We start from the raw sequence: 23,745 nt of genomic DNA on the forward strand, positions 1-23,745 counted from the left end.
GACAGTTGCCCTCCTTGATAAATGTCGTCCAGTGGAGAGAACAGCACTTTCAGGTGGGCCACCAGTGCTCTGAAATAAGAAATGTATGAGACTTTCCTGCTGCTTTCTGTAAACCAGCGGTATTATCAGGGAGGCCGATGGGACTGTAATTCTGCCAGAAGCGGCAAAGGACCTGGAAGAGCTGTTGAACACAATGGATAGTGAAACTTCCCAGATTAAAATTGTATGTCAGACCGAGACTCGAACTTGGGATATTTGCCTTTCGCGAGCAAATGCTCTACCAACTGAGCTACCCAAGCACGGCTCACGACCCTTCCTCACAGCTTCACTTCCATCATTACCTCATCTCCTACCTTCCTAACTTCGCAGAAACTCTCCTGCGAAACTTGCGCGAGACTAGCACTCCTAGAAGACGGAAATTGCGGACGGACACACGACTTAGGCGCAAAGTGGGGGATATTTCCAGAATGAAATTTTCACTCCACCGCGGGTTGCACTGACACGAAAGGCAAGAGTCTCGAGTTCGAGTCTCGGCCTGGGACACAATTTTAATCTGTCATGAAGTATCATATCAGCGCACACTCCCCATAATAGCGAAAATCGCATTCTGGAAACATCCCCCAGGTTGTGGCTAAGCCATTCTCTGCGATATCCTTTCTTCCTGAACTGCTAGTCTTGCATGTTTCGCAGGAGTGCTTTTGTGAAGTTTGGAAGGTGGTAATTAGTTACTGGCGGAAGTTAAGCTGTGATTGAGGGTCGTTAGTTGTGCTTGGGAAGCTCAGTTAGTAGTGCACTAGCTCCTAAAGGCATAGGTTCCGACTTCGAGTCTCGGCCCGGCAAATAGTTGTAATCTGCCAGGAAGTTTAATGTCAGTGCAAACTCCGCTGCAGAGTCAAAATTTCGTTCTGGAGAGTGAACACTGTATTGAAAAGAGGTTATGAAATGAATACCAAAAAAAAAAATACAATAATTGGTCAAAAAGTTTCGACCGGCCGCCGTGACCGAGCGGTTCTAGGTGCTTCAGTCCGGAACCGCGCGACCGCTACGGTCGCAGGTTCGAATCCTGCCCCGGGCATGGATGTGTGTGATGTCCTTTGGTTAGTTAGGTTTAAGTAGTTCTAAGTTCTCGGGGACTGATGGCCTTAGAAGTTAAGTCCCATAGTGCTCAGAACCATTTGAACCATTTGAATTTGAACTAAACTGTTTATATTATTGTCACACTAACATACCGGTGTTTCTTGTATTAGTACTCTCAAATCTCCTACATCACGAGAGTGTAGCACGTCATCTTCGTGGTGTAGCAATTTTAATGGACAGTAGTGTATTTTAGACTCGTAAACTCTGGCAGTAAAACATAAGGGTACTTCCCGTTGACCTTCAATCATTAAATGTGCTAAGAGGCACGGTTTCACACTACAACTAAAGCAAAAATATCGGAAAATTTTTAATTTATAATTATATCAATCGATTTTTTATCAATTGTTATCAAACTGACAGAGCGTGCGTCTTCTGTTAAGCCCCCTTTTTCTCAGTAACGGGTAGAAGTATCAGGTTGAAACGCTACAGAATGACCTCTGTAACCCTTTGGTAGTGTAAAAATGTTAAGGCTTTAAGTCAGTGCAGTCAAAAAATGCGGCGATTCATGTACCATAGTGTGATACTCGCAAAACTTACTCATTAAAACATATAGGATACTTCCCCTTAACGTAGAATCATTAAATTTGGGAAGAAGTAAGATTTCACAGTAAAGGAGAAATTCAGAAAATTGTTAATTCGTAATTATTCCAAACGAAAAAATTTTTTGTCATTTGTTATCCGGCTTCAGAATTCATGTACCGTGTCGATAACAGCCAAAAATAGTCGAGATCCTCCGATTCGCGGAATGGATGAAATGTATGTAGTACACATAATGAAATTGGTACGAAATCGTCAATGCGCGAGTTCTACTCACATCTGACCAGTTTTTGTACAAGGTATAGTTTTTCCGCCTATACTTTGATGATAGAACATTTTTCATTTCGTTCAGCAGATGAATTAACGCTGAAGAATGTTTGGACATATCGCTGTAAAGTGTTATTCGTGGATTTGTATGTATCATAGAAGCGTCATGCGTTGTACGCAAAAAGTTAATCCATGTGAGTAGTCATTCCAGAGGAAACATGAGTAATTTGCCGCGTAAGTACTCATATCAATTACGACTGCACGAGTAATAGCGTGATGAATTGTGCTGGTAACAGAATTCTTGTGACTTCCGCGGCGTAATGTACAAGACACTGCCTGTGTCAAAGCGCGATGGATTTGTCAGCATGACAGGTGAACTGTGTACGATCTGAGTGCGACAGCACAAGAAATTCGTAAAATGTACCTACGTGACGCATGTGATCAATCTCAGCGTTCCGTTATCAAGGGAACAGACAAAATTATTGACTTGCAATGAAAAGTTCTGTCGAAGGACTCGTTTTGTAACATCCTGAACGAGAGCAAATTTTTGCCTTCCGTGAAAAGCTTTATCGCATCGTTGTAATACGTGCGAGCATAAAAGACCTTTACAGATCCCGGCGCGATGTCCTGCAATAAAGCACAACCTTCGTTATTGACTGCGTCTATTGTACCGCGGACGACACGTTATAGCGGATCAATAAGCGAACACTTTTCCGAAACACTGCTTCCCCTTTGGCGACTTCATTTCTACCGACAATAGCCGCTGCACTGCGTCGCTGAGAACGAATGTAAATTTTTTTCGCCGCGTTGCCAGTGACTCCGACTTTATTCGACGAGCTGCCGGGCACTTTTTTCCCTGCTGTTTCTCATTCGGAATAACAGCCTTTATTTCGCCACAGCATGACGTTTTGTTTTCACCTTTGCTGCGATACAGTGCTATTGTTTCTGCTCGCTTCTCGCGAGTATTTGTCTTTTGCATGGTTTACCCTTATTTGTCTCATCTCTCGTTGACGAGACCTATTTTTACGGACACGTTCAGTGTAATATAACGTATTTATAACCGCCTATAAGGCTATCAATTACAAGTACACTTGGCCGTGATTTTTCAGCTGTTTGAGGGTTACTCAATTCCCGTCAAGTTAAAATTTTATTGTAAATACGATCTCTCGTATTTGCCTTGTAGAAGCGGAAAGAAGCGCTGAGAAATTGAATTGTTTAGTAATTTTGGGAACTGCACAAATGGACGATGTCTAAATTCCTATTTTATCAGGTTAAATGTAATAGTTGCTGATTAACAGATGTGTCTTAAATATTTCATTTAATTATGTCTCCACTCAGAATACTCCAGAAAACTATCAGTAAATGCTGTGAATCGCAGTGAAGTACAAGACTTCAGCACATTATTATTAGTAGTATTATTATTGCTGTTGTTAATAATAATAATAATAATAATAATAATAATAATAATAATAATAATATTTGCTTTATTCTGGGTTTTCAAAGTTCAAGCTCTTTATTTTACTGATTTTTTTTCTTTTATAAATTTATGGGCTAGTAATTCTTCATGAGTTCTGACAATACTTATCTTTATTGTCTCAGACATTCGTTGTGAATGTATGCGGTAATGAAAAATATTTAACATGTTATGTTCTCGCTGCGTTCACAGTTAATCCCCTAGAAAGTCATTTAGGGATGTAGGACGTTTTACTACATTTTATCTTCCACTTGAGAATGGCTGTAAAGCTAAAATCATGATTGTGTGAAATAAATGAATAGCAATTTACAGTGAAATGGCGGAAATTTCTTTCAGAAAGTTCGGCTTGACCGTGGTCCACCACGAAGGAACAATTATTAATGGTGCAGATTATTCGTATAGTGAAGGTAGAAGCATTCGGCTTCTGTACAAGACAGTGAATGTGAAACTTCCAAGAACGCCTTCCACCTACCCTCAGTTTTAAGAATTGAAAGTAGTCGACTTCACTGACTGACTACCTCAGCTTGGGACAGAAAAAATTCACTTTTGCAATAGTCCTGTGTCATAAAATGAATCCATTAGTTTTTTTTTTGTACGGGTAAGTGGTAATCTATTCCCTGAAAGCCATATGGTCCCTACTTACCACTCATATACAACCGCTCGCTCACCGATAGATCTGTACCTACAGATTGGAAAATTGCGCAGGTCGCACCAGTGTTTAAGAAGGGCAGTAAGAGTAATCCATCTAACTACAGACCTATAGCACTGACGTCGGTTTGCAGTAGGGTTTTGGAGCATGTACTGTATTCAAACATTATGAATCACCTCGAAGGGAACGATCTATTGATACGTAATCAGCATGGCTTCAGAAAACATCTCTCTTGTGCAACGCACGAAGTAATGGCCGCTATCGACAGGGGATCTCAAGTTGATTCCGTATTTCTAGATTTCCGGAAAGCTTTTCACACCGTTCCTCACAAGCGACTTCTAATCAAGCTGCGGGCCTATGGGGTAACGTCTCAGTTGTGCGACTGGATTCGTGATTTCCTGTCAGAAAGGTCGCAGTTCCTATTAATAGATGGCAAATCATCGAGTAAAACTGAAGTGATACCAGGTGTTCCCCAGGGAAGCGTCCTGGGACCTCTGCTGTTCCTGATCTATATAAGTGACCTGGGTGACAATCTGAGCAGTTCTCTTAGGTTGTTCGCAGATGATGCTGTAATTTACCGTCTAGTAAGGTCATCCGAAGACCAGTATCAGCTGCAAAGCGATTTAGAAAAGATTGCTGTATGGCGTGGCAGGTGGCAGTTGACGCTAAATAACGAAAAGTGTGAGGTGATCCACATGTCTTCCAAAAGAAATCCGTTGGAATTCGATTACTCGATAAATATTATAACTCTCAAGGCTGTCAATTCAACTAAGTACCTGGGTGTAAAAATTACGAGCAACTTCGGTTGGAAAGACCACACAGATAATATTGTGGGGAAGGCGAGCCAAAGGTTGCGTTTCATTGGCAGGACACTTAGAAGATGTAACAAGTCCACTAAAGAGTCAGCTTACACTACACTCGTTCGTCCTCTGTTAGAATATTGCTGCGCGGTGTGGGATCCTTACCAGGTGGGATTGACGGAGGACATCGAAAGGGTGCAAAAAAGGGCAGCTCGTTTTGTACTATCACGTAATAGGGGAGAGAGTGTGGCAGATATGATACACGAATGGTGATGGAAGTCATTACAGGAAAGACGTTTTTCGTCGCGGCGAGATCTTTTTACGAAATTTCAGTCACCTACATAGGTAGGAATGATCATCAAAATAAAATAAGAGAAATCAGAGCTCGAACAGAAAGGTTTAGGTGTTCGTTTTTCCCACACGCTGTTTTGGAGTGGAATAGTAGGGAGATAGTATGATTGTGGTACGATGAACCCTCTGCCAAGCACTTAAATGTGAATTGCAGAGTAGTCATGTAGATGTAGATGTAAATGCTGACATTACTGCCAACCCGTTAACTACATTATTTGTATTACGTTCCACGTCTTTCAGAATATCGCTATTGTCATCTGCAAATAGAAAAAAATTTTGAGTCATTTGATAAATTTAATGGGAGATCATTGATTACGGTCAAGGAACGGACGCAGAACAGTCCCCTGTGACACTCCCTGCTGTGCATGCCCCGGCCAGATTCAAATCTCTTCCTTGTTTGTTGATATGGGAAGACAATCATTTTCCTCGTATTTTTCAGGCATGAAGTGAACCGTTGTTGGGCTTTTTCCCTAATTGCCTGATGTTACAACTTATGCAAAACTATTGCATGGTCCACACAATATGCCGTAGTAACCAATATATACACAAAACCTGTATGTCGTGTAATTTACATGACAAGTGTTGCACAGGGTATGCTAAAACTTCGGACGTTGCTAGCGTTACAAATCGCAATGATGGATTAACGGCATAATCCTTACGGCATCGGATAGAGTTAATTCTTATCGAGGGTAGCGATTCTTCTGGAAAAACTAGAATTCTCAGGTAATTACATATTAACTGGAAAAATCAGGAAAATCTAAGTGAATTTCGGGAATTTCATAAAATCTGAATTTACTTACTGTTTCAAGGGGTGTTAATTCTGTGGGTATTATGTGGGATCAGCCAACAAGATCCCGCCTTAAATCCCGCAAGAGGTACCTTGCTAGGTCTGCGCTACTGGAGGGAGCACCAAAGGCAATTCGTGTTGAAACATGAAAGAGCTCACTGCCCGTAGACGTATCACTAAAAGAAGAACTAGCTCCTGGCGCAAACCTACAGTACCCTGACCTGTATGGAGGTGCCTCACCCGTTTAGAGTGAGCGTCCCCCGATGCAAGACCAACCTGAAGAAATGGGGAAACCCTCCAACAAGAGTAGACACCTACTTGTCTGCCCCCTCTTGGACAACTCGTGCAAAATACAAGATATTTACCAAGGAAATTACAAAGCTATCGTAGCTACTGTTTTTTGGAAATGTTGACCCGACACGGAAATGAATGATTCCATATAAATTATGAATTTTAACAAAACTGCGGTTAAACTACTGTTTATGGCTGATGTATAGCTCACCTGAGAGCAAAGTCGTCATTGTGGTATACTGGTGCCTCTCACAGCTGGACTTCCCAGGGATTTTTTTCGCCCCAACTTTGAGTGGCCGCCCTGTTTATCGTAACATAATACTTGATTCGAGAACAGCATTCTAATTTTTGCTGCTGTGTTTCGCCTAAGATGAACAGTGGAGTCTGTACTTTCTCTAAATGTTGATGTATTCTTTTGATGTCCTCATACGGCCGTTAATGAGAACTCGAAGTGAACGTGTAATTACTCGTTAGCGACATTGTGAAGCGTCCGATTTGGAAAGGAGGACCGACTCTCGGTGCGGTGCTCCGGTCGGAGTGAATGCAGCGTCTGTGGCGACGCGCCGGCGCCGGCGCCGGTTTCGCCGTTTGATTTGCCTGCGGCGACAAGTGGCGGGCCGCAGATGAAGCGGGCACGCGGATTGCGCATTGTCCGCCTTATTGTGCGCCGGCGCGATCCCACTCGTGCGGCTGGGCCGCGCTCCACACTATTTATCCGCAAATACCTCCCGGCGCGCACAATGGCCGGCAGATGGCGTGAGTCTAGCGGCCGCCCCGCGCCACGGCTAATGCTATTGTTTCGCCTGCCGAGCGCGACTTTTCGACGGCCGAGCACTAGCATGCGCGCGGCTCCGCTCTGCTCTCGTAGCCCCGCCCCGGTGTACGAGTGGTCTGCTCACAGCGCAGCGGTCGCCGAGAGGGAGGCTCTGTGTGGGGCCAAGACGTAGCAAAAGATGGAAAGCACACATCGCGACAGTGAAACAGACTATGGCAGACGACGTATTATTGTTATTATTATTATCGTGTTGGCGAATTTAACACTTAGGATCACGCTACAACTTCGTTTTGTCCTCTGTGTCTGGAAATTCCTCTGTTTCTAATACTTCTCCGTACAGTCGCTATTCTGAATAACATGTTCTCGGGTTTCCAAACGCGTCAATTGCTTACAACTACACGAGCTTTCGGCCAAGCACTCCTTGGCCATTTTCAAGTGTTATGAGTGCAAGTGGGCTGTTGGTGCGCCCTTATATACGCTAGCTGCAGGCTGTGACGTCACTGGTGCCCACGACATTGCCATATATGTGCATGTTTTGAGTCGGCATTCGACGTGCCCCCTTCAACCGCGCGATCGCTGAACCCCACGCAGCGCTGAGCTGCAAACCACCGTCTCTATTCAGGATGTTTGCGGTAATTTTTATTTCAATCGTTTTCTAACGCAGATTTCTCTGGATATCGTAGTCGATAGTACCTCTCATGTTATTTCCTGCCGGCCGGAGTGGCCGAGCGGTTCTAGGCGCTCAGTCCGGAGCCGCGCGACTGCTACGGTCGCAGGTTCGAATCCTGCCTCGGGCATGGATGTGTGTGATGTCCTTAGGTTAGTTAGGTTTAAGTAGTTCTAAGTTCCAGGGGACTGATGACCACAGCAGTTGAGTCCCATAGTGCTCAGAGCCACATGTTATTTCCTGCGTTGTTCCACAGTGCGCACTGCTTGTCCTATGTACTTCTGGCCACACTCACAACGTATTTCGTAGACTCCAGGTGTTCTGAGACCTACGGCGTCTTTAACTGGTCTCAGTAACTGACGAATTTCCGTTGGAGGCCTGAAGATTGATATGATCTTGTGTCTTTTCAACAGGCGGCTTATCTTGCCCGACACAGAGCCACAGAATGGCAGCAAAGCAAGTGTGATCCAGCGATCGCGCGGTTGAAGAGGGCACGTCGAACGCCGACACAAAACATGCCCATATATGGCAATGTCACTGGCACCAGTGACGTCACAGCATGCAGCTAGCGTATATAAGGGCGCACCAACAGTCCACTGGCAGTCATAACACTTGACAATGGCCAAGGAGTGCTTGGCCAAAAGCTCGTGTAGTTTTAAGCAATTCACGCGGTTGGAAACCCGAGAACATTTTATTCAATGTTATCGCTGCGAGACTGCATTTATACAGTCGATATTCTGTTGCTTTTGTTCGTCCGTCCACATCCTTCCGACCTTTGTAGTTATTTCGACCTGAAACCCTTCCAGGCTTTGTATTCTGTTTCGAAATATGTCCCGTTCTAATACGACGGCTTCCGGGCTCTTGATTCTCTCCACATCTTTCCGCACTTCTTTAATCCACATTGTATTGGTCTTCTTGTTCCTGAAGCAATAAAATATTTGTTTGGATAGTCTACTTTTATTCATTCTATACGAATGTCCAAGAAATGTCAACCTCCTTTTCCTCATGGTCTCTGGAATCCTCTTCGCATTCTGGAAGACTTCTTTGTTGCTACGAAGCTCGCACACCGCCTCGCCGTCTGAGTGGAGCTGTAAAACTACCGAAGGCTATCGTTAAGTAAGTGTAGGCTATGGTACGTTCCCTACCAGCTTTGTTCAGCTATAGTCATGACGCATTACCTGTGTGTTAGGTGTTTTGCATACGTATCGGGCGTTAACTTGTTTCGATCGTTTTGTTTGCAAATGCGATCAGTGTGTCACAAGATTCCTCTAGAAACCGGAACTGGTGAACCGTCTAGAAACTGAATGTGGGTATATAAAGGGCTACATAACCTACAGAACATTTTCGTTTTACATAGTTAGTCTGTACTTAAACATAAAGAGTATTTATGGCAAAATTGATACTGTCAATGTTTAATTCAGGGTTTATTCGAAAATTGTTGATTAGTAACGTGAAACAGAGAGAAGCTGTAGTAAAAATAATAAAAAATACACAACGCTAGAAAACGTAATTTCCCCAAAGAAAGGTAAAACTTTAAAAAAATGCATAACAAAATCGTGTCAAACATCGGTTCAGTACTTCGTTGAGCTTATATAAAACATACTTCTGTTATTCATAAATAACTTTCGCATTTATCGATAATAGCAGGAAAATCTTACCTTTGATCATGATGAAGAACGTTCTATTGATTACAAAATAACAATAACTACATACAGTTTTTGTGTTTCTACAAATAATATTTTCTTGCATCAGAACTTGGTTACATAAAATCGCTGAAGTTACGCGAGCAGCTAATGTTTTTTACTAGTATTGGTTAAAAACAGTCTTGGTTGCAATTTAATTTTTTTTATTTTTCAACGACGCGTTTCGCCGTAAATAAGGCGAAACGCGTTGTTGAAGGAAAAGAAAATTGGAACCAAGACTGTTTTTAACCAATACTGTTAAGCACTGGTTTGCTGTATGCCACATATGGATTGGAAGAGTTTTTTACTTACAAAACGCAATTTATATTTTGTAAGAATTTAAAATACGCATTGAACACTTAATGATGGGCGATTCTAATTCTGTGCAAGACAAACAAGAAACTGTTCCTGTCTCAGACATTAATTTATGTTTCTTTCCCTTCCAGTGCTACCGGCAATCGTACATTTACTGTGTCATTTATGTACTGTACGCAACTCTACGTCTGATGCATTTAACCTGCAGCTGCACTACGTCGCTGGATTTCGCGCAAGGCGTGGCTATAGCATTAATGTATAGTAACAACCGAAAAACATAACGTCAAATTCCGTGTGTATGTGATTCACAAAAAGTGGAGCTAGCAGAGAGCATAACTTTAAATTCCATGTAGTACAATTTGTAACAACAACTGAATCATGTACGGTAAAACTCAGTGAACACGAACCACAATTTCCTTCTCGCTGCTTTTTGACTATTCTTGAATCCTATGTTTCATTTCAGAACAAAACAATTTCATACGTTTTCACTGCGCATACGAGCGACAGTACAACATCAGAACGAATGTAGTGACGAAGAAACTGATTGTCCAATGATATCTGAAACAAGAACTGCGTAGATTAAACATTTCATACCGTGATTGACAAAAACAGTGAAGTCTTTCAATACCTTATCGTGCTCAGTGTGTCATACGCTCGAAAAATGACCGATACAAAAATAGGACGTATTTCCAGTAAAGGCACAACATCCGATATAGGTGCACGGCGCCCGATGACCTGTCTCTGTGCGGTCGTTTATTTACCTTATGACTGAACTTACGATGAATAAAGTATTAAGTAAAATGTGTAAGCGATTTTAATAATATTGCTCTTTTCACTTCGGATTTTCAACTCTCCATGTAACGAGGGAAGACCTTCGTTGAAATTTTCCCAATTGCTTGCCCTTCTGAGCAGATAGAACAGCATCTTGTCTAGAAAAGCTGGAAATGAGGAATTCATAGGGAAACTGAATTTGCTGGGAAAGCCAGGGCCATTTCATAAAATTCTGGAAGACTCCAGGAATTTTGGCAGGCTTTAGGGGGGTTTGACCTGTTCATTAACGGAAAGGTGTGTTCTGAATCATTGTGTCACTGTGAGTTTTGCTTCAGAAACAATCGCATGTTGTGTGAGGAAAGGTGAAGAATGGTGTTTAATTGTGATCTTTGTTACTCGATTGCGAATATTCTGGCGCGCTCATAGACCTCGGGAATCTTCGCGGTATCGTCCCTGTGTTTTCTGGGTCAGGTCCATCTCTCATTGCAAGACTGAGAGAGCGACTGAGTGAACAGTGCGCTTGAGAACTGAAGCGACCGGCGTAAGAGAATGATAATCCACAACATCATATTTCGAGTTATTACGTTGGTTTTGAGGTTGGTTAAATTGAAATAGGAAAACTTAAATTCAAAAAGTAGCTTCAGGCTTACACCAAATAAATATAAAGCCCGTCTTACATGAGCGACTATCTGGTCAAAATCGGGTACTCGAAGTACGGGGGCCTATCGCACCAGCGTGTAAATCAGCAGCCAACCACGACGCGAATTCTATGACGTCAATGATCAACAGATTGCGGCGAGTGTAGAGTTCTACATTTCCGAGTGTGCTGCACGCTGCGCGTTCGCAAAGAAACGGGTTTCTGGCGTCGTCTGCAGACGTCGTCATTTACAACGTATTCTGCTCGAGCTCCCTCCTCTTATACATAGCAAGAGAACAAGATAGAGCTAAATTGCAGTATTTACTGCGTTGTCAGATGTGTTTGCAACTACACATAATCGTACTTTCTCGTGCAAATACAAACATATGTTACGAAATGTTTGGATGCCACTTTTCCTATTCTTTCAGTTCTCAGGAGCGTAGAAAGTTTATTACGCGACCGTTAACAAGAACATCCACTACTGTTTCTGATTTTGTTATTAGTAAACTTTATTGCCATTGCTCGTTACTACATCTTGTCACAATATTTCGATTTTTGGTAAAATTGCACAGCAGACAGCTCTCACAACACCGGCAATTTTGACGCTGGAGTGTAAACGAAAATGGCTGAGCGCTTCTAGGCGCTTCAGTCCGGAACCGCGCTGCTGCTCCGGTCGCAGGTTCGAATCCTGCCTCGAACGTGGATGTGTGTGATGTCCTTAGGTTAGTTAAGTTTAAGTAGGTCTAAGTCTACGGTACTGAGGACCTCAGATGTTAAGTACCATAGTGCTTAGAGCCATTTGAACCATTTTGTAAACGAAAATGACTACTCAAAACAGACAGATTGTGGGTGACCATTTGATTGGACCGGTTCGTCTACCTCCTCGACTTACCGAGGCAAATTATCTTGCGTACGGGAATAGAGCGCCAAGTGGCTGCAGTAGACGCAATTGTCTCGAATACTCAGTTGAGACAAGAAAGTCGATCGTGTAAAAGAGGATTTATAGGACCATTACTGTTAACAATATACAGGGTGTAAACGGTATAAGGCACCAAAATTATACAGATGGTACATCTCGGTGTGCGTGACAAAAAAGTCTAATGACATTTTCTTGTATCATGTACTTTATTTTTGTATTATTAAAACCTAATGTTCGTAGGATAGATAGTATACGCATTTCTGTTTACGTAGTCAACCGACAGTACACGGCGTACCGAGTTTATTGCCTACAATGACGGGGCGACCAGAGAAAGGCAACGAGCCGACCAGAGGATTGAAATCATTAGACGTGTACAACGACGTGGTGTGATAATCAGATTGTACCGAAAAAAGGAATGTATACGGTTTTTGGGTTGTAAAAAATGTGTAATTCGTTTTATGTGAATTGAATACAACCAGTCTGTTTGTCAACAAGTCGTTAAAGAAGGTCGTAGTAGTAATGAAAAGCTAATATCAAACACAATGTATTTCCATTAGTACAAATTCAATCAGTCACCATGTAGATACTTGTGCATTAATTGTAATCAACTGTTTCACCTTTTTACGGAAATGCCATAACGATTGCTAAATTCACATTATTTTCCTTCTGTACAACAACATCATAACGAAAAGAAAACACATTACGTCGTTTCTTCTTACACCAATACTACAATAAATGTTCGAAATGACCACCATTCGCTTCTGCACATGGTTCATTACGGCGAACCCAGTTTCGTCGCACTCGTTCACACACATGCACATTGGCCTTTATGGTATTGGCAGCATGTAAAATCTTCTGCGTCAATTCGTCCACATTATTTACTGTCTCAGCATAAACAAGTTCCTTCATATGGCCCCAAAGGTAAAAATCTAGTGGATTTAAATCAGAGCTGCGTGCTGGCCATCGACGTAGACCCGAACGCCCGATCCATCGTCCTGAAAATCGCCTATCAAAAAATCTGCGTACTCTGTGACCAATGTGGGGTGGAGCACCATCGTGGAGGAACCACATATTATGACGTATGACTAACGGAATGTCTTCTAACAACGTTGGTAACAATTTTTCCTCTAGAAATGTTCGGTAATAGTTACCAGTCAAACTTGCAGATAAAACATAGGGTCCAATAATGTAATTATCGAGCATACCCGCCACACATTTACGGAAAATCTTCGCTGAAAATGTGTTGCGAGGATTGTGTGCACTCCACGTGTGCATGTTAAGGAAATTAGTTATTCCGTCGCGAGTGAAACACGCTTCATCTGTGACGAGTATTTTGTTGACAAAATCATGCTGCTCACTGTGTAACAAAAACCACTCTGAGAATTCACGTCGTGGAGGGAAATAATGTTCTTCCAATGCTTGTACGCGTTGAATGTGGTAAGGCCGCAGACGCTCCTCTTGCAAAGTGCGATGAGCAAGAGTGTGCGATATAACCATGTGACGGGCGATGCTTCTAGTACTCTGAGAAGGATCCTCCTGGATGCGGTCCATAAATCTTTCCTCAGCTTCCAATGTACGATCGGCGCGTTGTGGGCCTCTGCCTTCTGCGCGGGGCAGGAAAGAGCCAGTATCTCTCAATCTAAGGAAATTAAATACGTACTCGTCAGTTGTATTCTCTCATGACGTAACAAAAGCGGAAAGCATATCAGAACAGAAGATACGTTTCGCATACGGACGAAAAGTTACAAAGGAGCAGATAACTACTGTACTTTATTAAGATGTAAATGCATAATAATCGCATACAAGTAGCGCATTACAATGACACAAACCTTTGGTGCACAGCAGCAAATGTCTTTCGTGCAGGAAGTAGTCGTTGTGGGAAGCGTCCTCGATAAATTCGTACAGCTGCCCTCGCAACACCTTTTGCCTCGCCATAAGTTAAATGCATATCGCATAGTTCAGCTATAGTAAATCTCCTTTCCATCCTAACAGTTAACAGAGTTGCAGTAACATCTGCACAGGTTACTCGCCTACTGTCGTCGCTCGATGTATTACAATGACGCAACCACTCAGTCCGCAGTTGCCTATGTGTTTACGATTTACGCTCGTGATGTCAATACGTGCAGCGGGCAATAACAGGAACCGATTGTTTACGTACGTGCACGGCCAAGTATCTACTTTTCCAAAACCATCATCCTGAGACGAACTGTTTTTTTCTGGGACAACCGTAGGAAATACGCAAACATGTTACTAGACATTTTTGTCAAGCATTGCGAGATGTGCCATCTGTATAATTTTGGCGCCTTATACCATTTACACCCTGTATACAGTCTGAACCAGAACTCCACCTACAAATTCTTAGAACTGGTAGTACAGACAAAAATAACAAAAAAGTATCTAGTACATACGCTCTAAAATGTATACTTTAACAGGTATGTGCACTTGTTCAGTACAAGAGATGCCTTTCACAGTAGCGAAGATGAACAAGTGCTCACAGCTTTTAAAGTATGCGTTTTAGAACCCATGGTAACTGTACGACTTTTTTTGTGCAGAATACTTCCTCGTAAGACATGTAAAGATGAATAAATACTGATGGGTCGTCAGGTATGCATTTTAGAGACCATGCTTACTAGAAATATTTTTATTGTTTTGATTTAAACAACCTGTCCTTGAATTCTGTAAAGGGAATTATGTTGCATCGTGTACAGTACACATAACTGAAAAGATAGACGTACAACTCAATCGGAATGTGCGAATAATTACGACATGTATTCGGAATACAGACACCCAATGACTTCCTGTTCTCAGCAGTACTCTACCTCCAGCACTAAGGTGAACAAAAATCCTCAGTTACCCATTCATCGAGATAGTGCACAAGCGGAACACAACGCTTGAAATTAAGGAACCATCGAGACGCACTGCAAGAAACCATGTTGGGCCTTCTTTCAGTGTAAACCATTCATGGAAAAATCCAGCGGGAGCAGTCATCAGTAGTTAACAGACATCCAGTTGCGTATACAAAGATTTGATCTCCCCAGACGTCAGTGGAAAATCTTGAACCTGATTCGAACCGGACAAGGCATATATGCTTATCTAATGCCCAAGTGAAGTGAAGTTAAGTTGTATGGCCACGAAGGGCAGGCTGAACCTACTAATTGGAAAGGTTTTCCCTATCCTTTGCGCCCGTAGGCACCTTTTCTTCGCGGAGAGCTGTGTACACAAATGTATCTGTTAAGTGTTGGTGACAGTGATGCGATGTGATGTAGTGTGGTGTGTGTGTGTGTGTGTGTGTGTGTGTGTGTGTGTGTGTGTGTGTGTGTGGTGAAGCGTCATGTTCGTGTAGGAGACGAAGAGAGAAGGGAGAGTGTGAAACGCGCTGACGATCTACAGGGTGGAGAAGAATTATGTCACGAAATTTTTAAGCCTGGATAGCTAATACCAGTAGGAACCAAAATTACTAATGTTGCGTAGGTCGACAATGCATATTTTTAAACTACGGAAACTTGGCGCCACGCCCTCCGGTAGGCCGTGGGATTGCCCTGTTGACGTTCGTAGGTTGACGGAAAGCGCTATGGATGTCGGTTCACACATGCAAACGGCCTTCGCCCCGTCACTGCACCCTCGTGATACAGCTGTCGAATAGGTCTTGCTGTTTGTCTCCACCTCATGTCAGAGGCATTCACGCGTAAGCTTCGCTTCGGTGCACACACGTCACCTGCGATTTAGTCATACAGTAAGCGTGGCGGCACAGTATTCGTTTCAAGAACAACGAGATTGGTCATTGATTATTGACTAGCCAACGGTAATGCGCATGAAGCTAGACGGTTGGATGAGGAACGGTACCCAGCAAGACGCCACCCACACCCGCAAATGTTTACAGAAATTGACCGGCGATTTGGCGAAACAGGCTCGTTAGCGGGATATCATGGTGATGCTGGAAGACCTCGAACACGACGGGATGCTGCATTTGAAGAGACTGTTCCGAGCGCTGCGAGGAAGCACCTACGAAAAGTACTCGAGCGGTTGGACACGACGTGGGGGTCACTCTCGGATAGTGTGGGAGGTTTTGAGGGATGACGGCCAGCATCCATTTCGTTTCCACCCTATCCAAGACCTAAACCTTGCGGCGGACTGTGAACACAGGATAGGGTTTTGCCGGTGGTTTCCCTCTGGACGGCCTTTACAACACTCGAAACGTTCATTACTGGGCAAGGGGAAATCCTCATCTCACATACGTCCATTGACTCCAGGAACGATTTTCGCTCAGCATTTGGAAAGGCATTGTGGTTGACTATCTGATTGGACCGGTCCGTCTACCTCCAAACATACTGGGGCAAATTACCTTCACTTTTGCAAAAAAAACTCTACCGGTCTGCTGGAAGATGTTCACCTGGACATACGGCTACGTATGAGGTTGCAGCATGGTGGGGCACCCGCACATAATATTCGTGCTGTGCCCAGATATTTAAATGAACTGCTCGACGGCCGGGTAATTGGCAGAGGTGCTCGTAGGGCATGGTCTCTGCTATCACCAGACCTCACGCCACCGGACTTTTTACTGCGGGGATTCCTCAAGGTTCTAGTTCACCCACCCGGACGCGAACCACCTAGCAACGAAGTTCAAGCACCTGCTTTAAGTAAACGATGATCTAGCTACAAAAAAAAAGGCCCTTTTCAGGGCCGACACTATTCGTTAAAGACTTTCTGTGCGCGAACTAACAGCTATTGACGGTCTTTTTCCCTGTACGCCTTATCATGAAACTGCAATGGATGTGTCGGAACCCCGGTGGATTCGCCCCCAGAGTGGAAGGCTGGAGCGATACCACCGAGCGTGCGGCCCACCATGGATACATCGCGATCTCCGGCAGGCAAAGCATTCGCGGTCATGTGGTGTCCAGAGACATCCGGCAACAGGGCAATCCCGCGGCCAATCGAGCGCGTGGCGCCAAGTTTCCGTAGTTTAGAAATGTGCATTGTCGATCTACACAACATTAGTAATTTTGGTTCCTGCTGGCATCATCTATACAGGGTTAAAATTTTTTGACACCATCTTTCTTCACCCTGTATAGCCTACACCTCTCGAAGAGCACCAAGAGGGCCGCCGAGCTTAATGCCTCCATCCAACGGAGGAATCACTGTCAACAGTTTCATATGTGCCCTCACTTCATGAGACACTGCGGAGAGGTTTCGAATTAAATTGAGGATATTTAGCGCAAAGAATAGGATGGGCTAGTACTTCGAATTGCGACTGCTGTGTCTCTTTACAGTCAGTACACGTTAAGGCTTAACGTTGCTGACTGTTCTCTTTGAGTGCACAAACGAACAGTAATGAGCATTCACCACGCACTGGTAATGAAGTGATTGAATGGATATAGAAACTAGATCTGGAGATTTGAGATTACACGATCTTCTGGTTGTGCACATTTAGTCACAAATATCGTGTATATGTCCTTTTTTATCATAAGATAAATAAATAAACCCACTTCTATTGCGTAATAATTTTAGGTTATAACTTACAAAGGAGTTTCCATTAAAGCAGTGTATTAGGAACAGGACTGAGTAGGTGCAATGGATGTTAGACTGACAAAAAGTGCGATAATTCAAACAGAATGGTATCACAACATGAGTTAGAAGTCAGCACTGGTTTTAAATACCTTCCTATTCGAGTAAGGAATTAAGTGTCGATTTATTGTCTGATAATAAGTGAAGAAGTGGTACAGTACCTACCATTTAACATTTACTTTTATCGATGTGGCTGGAAAAAGCGCCTGGAGGGCCGCTAGTGGGAGAGACAAAATTTGACGCTGTCTGTCACATTATTATGAAGCTTCCCGGAGTTGCAGTTCCTTCCGCTCACGTCGCGACTCTGGCAGATTGATTCTTTTTTTTTTATCTTCCACAGGAAGCGCTTGTAAGGAAGCCCTCTTTCCCGCAGTCAGGAGCGTCTCCTCGCCAGACATTTTCCATTTTATTTTGGGAGCAAGGAATACATTTGAATAATAATATTGTGCGGCCGGGGTGGCGGCCGGCGCTGCGCTCCGGTTGGTCGGCGCGCAGAGGGGGGCGTGGCGGGGCGCAGCGCACGCAGCGCCACCGCAAATGCGTTTACCGAGTCGGCGGCGCGGCCAAATGATATGGTAACCGCGTTTCGTCTCGGCGCGGGCCGCGTAATCCCGTTACGGCGCTCAGTCCCGCCCTAATGCAATCAGCGGAGACGAGGAGAGCGCCGGGCCAGCCAAGCCGTTGCGTCTCTCCCAGCATCCATTTCCCTCTCCTCTCATTCTCCTCCTACCCCCCCCCCCCCCCTCTCTCTCTCTCTCTCTCTCTCTCTCTCTCTCTCTCTCTCTCTCTCTCTCTCTCTCTCAACTCCCGCATACACGCCACAGCTTTACGATCGGATGTATCGTGTCCTACCGATCAGGTTCTCCGCACGGTACTTTCGAACGTCGTTTCCTGGTTTGTCGTGCAGTGGCCAGTAAAACAGAGCTCTGACAAGCCAAGAGTAATGGGACTCGATCCGAATCATCATCAGCCATTTTGTATCTGCTGCTTCACAAAATGCCTTCCCAAGGATTTCATATTGGGTTAATAGAGCAAGTTTCTAAGTGCTTGCCATTTTCCGCAGCAAATGTACACTATTGGCCATTAAAATTGCTACGGCAAGAAGAAATGTAGATGATAAACGGGTATACATTCGACAAATATATTATACTGGAACTGACATGTGATTACATTTTCACGTAATTTGAAGATCCTGAGAAATCAGTACCCACAACAGCCACCTCTGGCCGTATTAACGGCCTTGATACGCCTGGGCATTGAGTCAAACAGACCTTGGATGGCGTGTACAGAAGCAGCTGCCCATGCAACTTCAATACGATACCACAGTTCATCAAGAGTAGTGACTGGCGTATTGTGACGAGCCAGTTGCTCGACCACCATTGACCAGCCGTTTTCAATTGGTGAGAGATCTGGAGAATGTTCTGGCCAGGGCAGCAGTCGAACATTTTCTGTATCCAGAAAGGCCCTTACAGGACCTGCAACGTGCGGTCGTGCATTATCCTGCTGAAAAGTAGGGTTTCGCAGGGATCGAATGAAGGGTAGAGCCACGGGTCGTAACACATCTGAAATGTAACGTCCACTGTTGAAAGTGCCGTCAATGCGAACAAGAGGTGACCTAGACGTGTAACCAATGGCACCCCATGCCATCACGCCGGGTGATACGCCAACTTGGCGATGATGAACACTCGCTTCCAATATCCGTTGACTGCGATGTCGCCAAATACGGATCCGACCATCATGATGCTGTAAACAGAACCGGAATACATCCGACGTTTTCATTCGTGCACCCACGTGCGTCGTTGAGTACACCATCGTAGGTGCTCCTGTCTGTGATGCAGCGTCAAGGGTAACCGCAGCCATGGTCTCCGAGCTGATAGTCCATGCTGCCGCAAACGTCGTCGAACTGTTCGTACAGATGGTTGTTGTCTTGCAAACGTCCCCATCTGTTGACTCATGGATCGAGACGTGGCTGCACGATCCGTTACAGCCATGCGGATCCCGACTGCTAGTGATACGAGGCCGTTGGGATCCAGTACGGAGTTCCGTATTACCCTCCTGAACCCACCGATTCCATAATCTGCTAACAGTCGTTGGATCTCGACCAACGCGAGCAGAAATGTCGCGATACGATAAACCGCAATCGCGATAGGCTACAATCCGACCTTTATCGAAGTCGGAAACGTAATGGTACGCATTTCTCCTCCTTACACGAGGCATCACAACAACGTTTCACCAGGGAACGCCGGTCAACTGCTGTTTGTGTATGAGAAATCGGTTGGAGACTTTCCTCATGTCAGCACGTTGTAGGTGTCACCACCGGCGCCAACATTGTGTGAATGCTCTAAAAACCTAATGATTTGCATATCACCGCATCTTCATCCTGTCGGTTAAATTTCGCGTCTGTAGCACGTCATCTTCGTGGTGTAGAAATTTTAATGGCCAGTACTGTATAACAATTTATTCTGTGAATTGTTATTTATTATGTGTTCTGTCCGAAGGAGGTTTTCGCACGGCTGCTTCTCATGTCCTCCTGTCTTCTGGTGCTCTCTTGAATTCCACGTGGCTTCCTGTTCCTTTAACTTCATCCACCATCTTGTAGGAATTGTACGAGAAAAGTAATGAGACTGACAACACTTCGAGCTGTATGCCAATGCTGTATTGTTATAAAGTAGTTGCGTAGGAATGTGTGTTCATCCCTTCAAGATCCTCAGTCTGAGTTTCAGCTCCGTACAGCCATCAAGCCGGCCGGTGTGGCAGTGCGGTTATAGGCGCGTCAGTCTGGAACCGCGTGACCGCTACGGCTGCAGGTTCGAGTCCTGCCTTGGGCATGGATGTGTGTGGTGTACTTAGGTTAGTTACGTTTAAGTAGTTCTAAGTTACAGGGGACTGATGACCTCAGAAGTTAAGTCCCATAGTGCTCAGAGCCATTTGAACCATTTGAACAGCCATCAAGTGATTTTTGAGAGCGTCATCAGTGAAAATTTTTTATTGTTATATTTTGCGAAAATGGAACTGTGAAATTTTTTACCTTAATAGGCATTCCCTGTTGTTCCACAGCCCCCCTATTCACCTGATCTGAATCCTTGAGACTTGTTTTCTTTTCCCGGAGTAGAAAGAGTCTTTAAAGGACGTCTGTTGGGACTCTGGAGAACATTCAAAAGATTGTGACCGAATCAAAGGCCCTAGCAGTTGAAGCTTTTCAGAGCTGCTACCAAGATTGCCAGCAACGACTCCGTCGGTGTATAGTTGCCGGAGGGAACTATTTTGAAGGGAATAACATTGTTCATTCTTCCCCCCCCCCCCCCCCCCCCCCACCGCACTAATCCTTCCCGTGCATTTACCATCAAACCGTTCCGTTGCAACAAGAGACCAGACCATGACTTCGAATTGACCTCTTTCCTCTCCCATACTTCCCAGCACATCTCCACTAGCCTCATTCTGAGCCTAGCTAATTCTTTCCATCCTCCCCCACACCCACATTTCAAATGTCTCCAACCACCTTTCGTCCTCTCTTATCAGTGTCCGTAATTCAGCTCCATAAAGTGTCGCACTCCAGACGAAACACTTGAATAATCTTTTCCTGAGAACATTATTCAGCTTTCCAAATAATAAATTCCTGTTTCTATTGAAAGCTTCTGTAAACTGAAATACCGTTTTCTGACTGCAGTCCAGTATTTATTTACGCTATAGACGGGTTTCACCTTCTATACAAAAGGCATCTCCAGTAAAACTGTATTATTAGAGATTAAATCCGCTGAAGATGATTTAAAATTCGAAATGTGCCTGGAGCGTAAATCACTGTAGAAACTGAATGTTTACTTGGGGCACTTGTAAAACTGCGACATTGTTTCAGGCGCGATATCATCCAGTGTACTAACTGCTTTGCCAAGTTCCAAATAAAAAGAGGAACCGGCACGTAAACATCCTGTCAGGACTGCTTCATGTTCAGTTTATGTCAGCTTTTTCCGCTCACTCACGTTTGAAATTAGCGATGCATTTAAAAATATGGTTAAGGAAAGGTTCTTTGTAAACACCAGTCAGAGGAAAGTCGTACTTATAAACCACGACTGAATATCATCATCCCTGAAAAAGTAGCAAATACACATAAACGTGAGAGTAATTGAAAGTCGTTGGTCCCAAGATGTGTGTGTGTGTGTGTGTGTGTGTGTGTGTGTGTGTGTGTTTGTGTGTGTGTGTGAGTGAGCGTGCATGTGTGCGTGTTTGCGAGCGTGTCGGTGCAAGAGAGAGAGAGAGAGAGAGAGAGAGAGAGAGAGAGAGAGAGAGAGTGAGTGAGTGAGTGAGTGTGTGGCGGCACACGGCTCAGCGGCAGTAGAACATTTGAGGCAGTTACCCGTGTTGCAACATCATTAATCGTGAGGCTCGGCTATGATCGTCCATTCCTGATACAGTCGCTAAATTAACGCGTGTGGTATCGCCACTCGCTTGTAATTACAGGAACGGAGTAATTGATAGTCGAATTATCTCCTTCTTCCTATTCCTCCTTGACGTCAGCACTCAAGTAAATACTTCCACCAATATGACGCTTAATCTGTAGTTCCGTATGTACTGGATCCAACCTGGTGTCGATCCAAAAAGCGTGTGTTGTCTCCTCGAAGTCTAACTAAAATGTGTGGGCGCAGTGTCATATCTCTGGGTCTTGTTTAGAGACTGCTACCTAGAGCAAAACAATTGACTTACGGAAGTGCGTTAACTTCTTGTGACCAATAGAGGTCGGTACGTTTTCAGCATTTTCTGAAGTTTACTTGGCTCTGGCGATTTTTTACGGCCAATTTCACCTTGCAGATGGATCACTGCGAAAGCGGGAACTTTCTCACACTGGGCTTCGTTTTAAAGAAAATCGCAATCTTGGCGATAACTGATGACTTGTTAACACCTGAGTAACTTAATTACTTTATCGTCGACTCGGCATTATGCATAGAAGTAGATTTAAGTGTTTAATAACTAATGATGTTTTATATTAAATCTTAGCATAGTTCACGTCTTCCGGTTGTTTTTCCTCGATTGTCAAATATCAACATGATGTCGGAACCCATTATGGATGCGGCGGCACTGATTGTTAGAGGGCAGTTATGGCAATGATGAATTAAATTACCTTTATATGCACAGCAGAAGAACCACGTACTCAAGTGTAAACCATAAGCCCGCAAGTAAATTTGATAGAGGGAAAGAATCCTCTGCTCTTCTGAGGAATATGCTGTGCTAGTAAACACCATATACATGTCAGACTGGCACCGACTGTCTCATTTGTGAAAATAGCTGAAATTCAGAGACATGGTACTGCAGATTATACTCCTGGATTAGCGTCCGGAGAAAATCCTTACAGCGTTGGCGTGAGGTGTCCACTGCCTCTCTGTACTGATGCGAGTGTTTCGAGGAAGGCATTGTAGCAGTCCTCCTTGTCCGCGGCACTGGACTGTAAGACTATACCTTGTCATGGACGTTCCAACGAGTGGAGTGATAGGGTCAGCAGGCACCCAGTCGTACTGTGTTTTCATGCGTTATGTACAGAGTCTCGTCAAGCGTGGCTGGCCGCACACCGCCAGTGAAATATGACAGTCACAAAGTTATTTTATTGGAGCTGTAGTTATAACCAATGTTGCACTCAAAGAGTCAAGTAGGATTGTTTTTAAATGTTTTTGAGCCCATCAGCTTAAGTGACGTGTTATTTTTGGACATAGCAGGTCTCATAAATACATTTCTATTTCTGTAATATAGAAATTTCACTACATTAACAAATTTTATATCTTCCAGACTAATACAATAATAATAATAATAATAATAATAATAATAATTTCAAACTGGGCATGATCAAACAACTTACAGACGTGCTGCAAAAATTCCAGATCAAAATCCTTGCAATCCAGGAAACACGATTTACGGACGAAAGCATTTTGATACAGACAACTACAGGATCTACGAAGGAAAACCAGCAGTTAAAACTAATGAGAAAGGACTCAAACAGTTTGGCACAGCATTTGCAGTCCACAAATCTATCAGCTACTTTGTCATTGACGTCCAATCTGCCTCAGAGCGTGTGTCAACGCTCTCCGTCAAATCGGCCAACAAAGCATATACCTTGATCAGCGCACACGCACCCACAAAT

The 23,745-nt window shown here is 43.9% G+C and overlaps 1 protein-coding gene across 2 annotated transcripts in view; it reads left to right on the forward strand.

Annotated features, from left to right (window-relative positions):
* LOC126272314 (COBW domain-containing protein 1-like) overlaps positions 1 to 23,745 on the forward strand; it is a 489,194-nt gene that overhangs the window by 268,862 nt on the left and 196,587 nt on the right. The gene's annotated exons all lie outside the window — the stretch shown is intronic.

The sequence above is a fragment of the Schistocerca gregaria genome, chromosome 5 (assembly GCF_023897955.1).
Source record: "Schistocerca gregaria isolate iqSchGreg1 chromosome 5, iqSchGreg1.2, whole genome shotgun sequence".
NCBI lineage: Eukaryota > Metazoa > Arthropoda > Insecta > Orthoptera > Acrididae > Schistocerca > Schistocerca gregaria.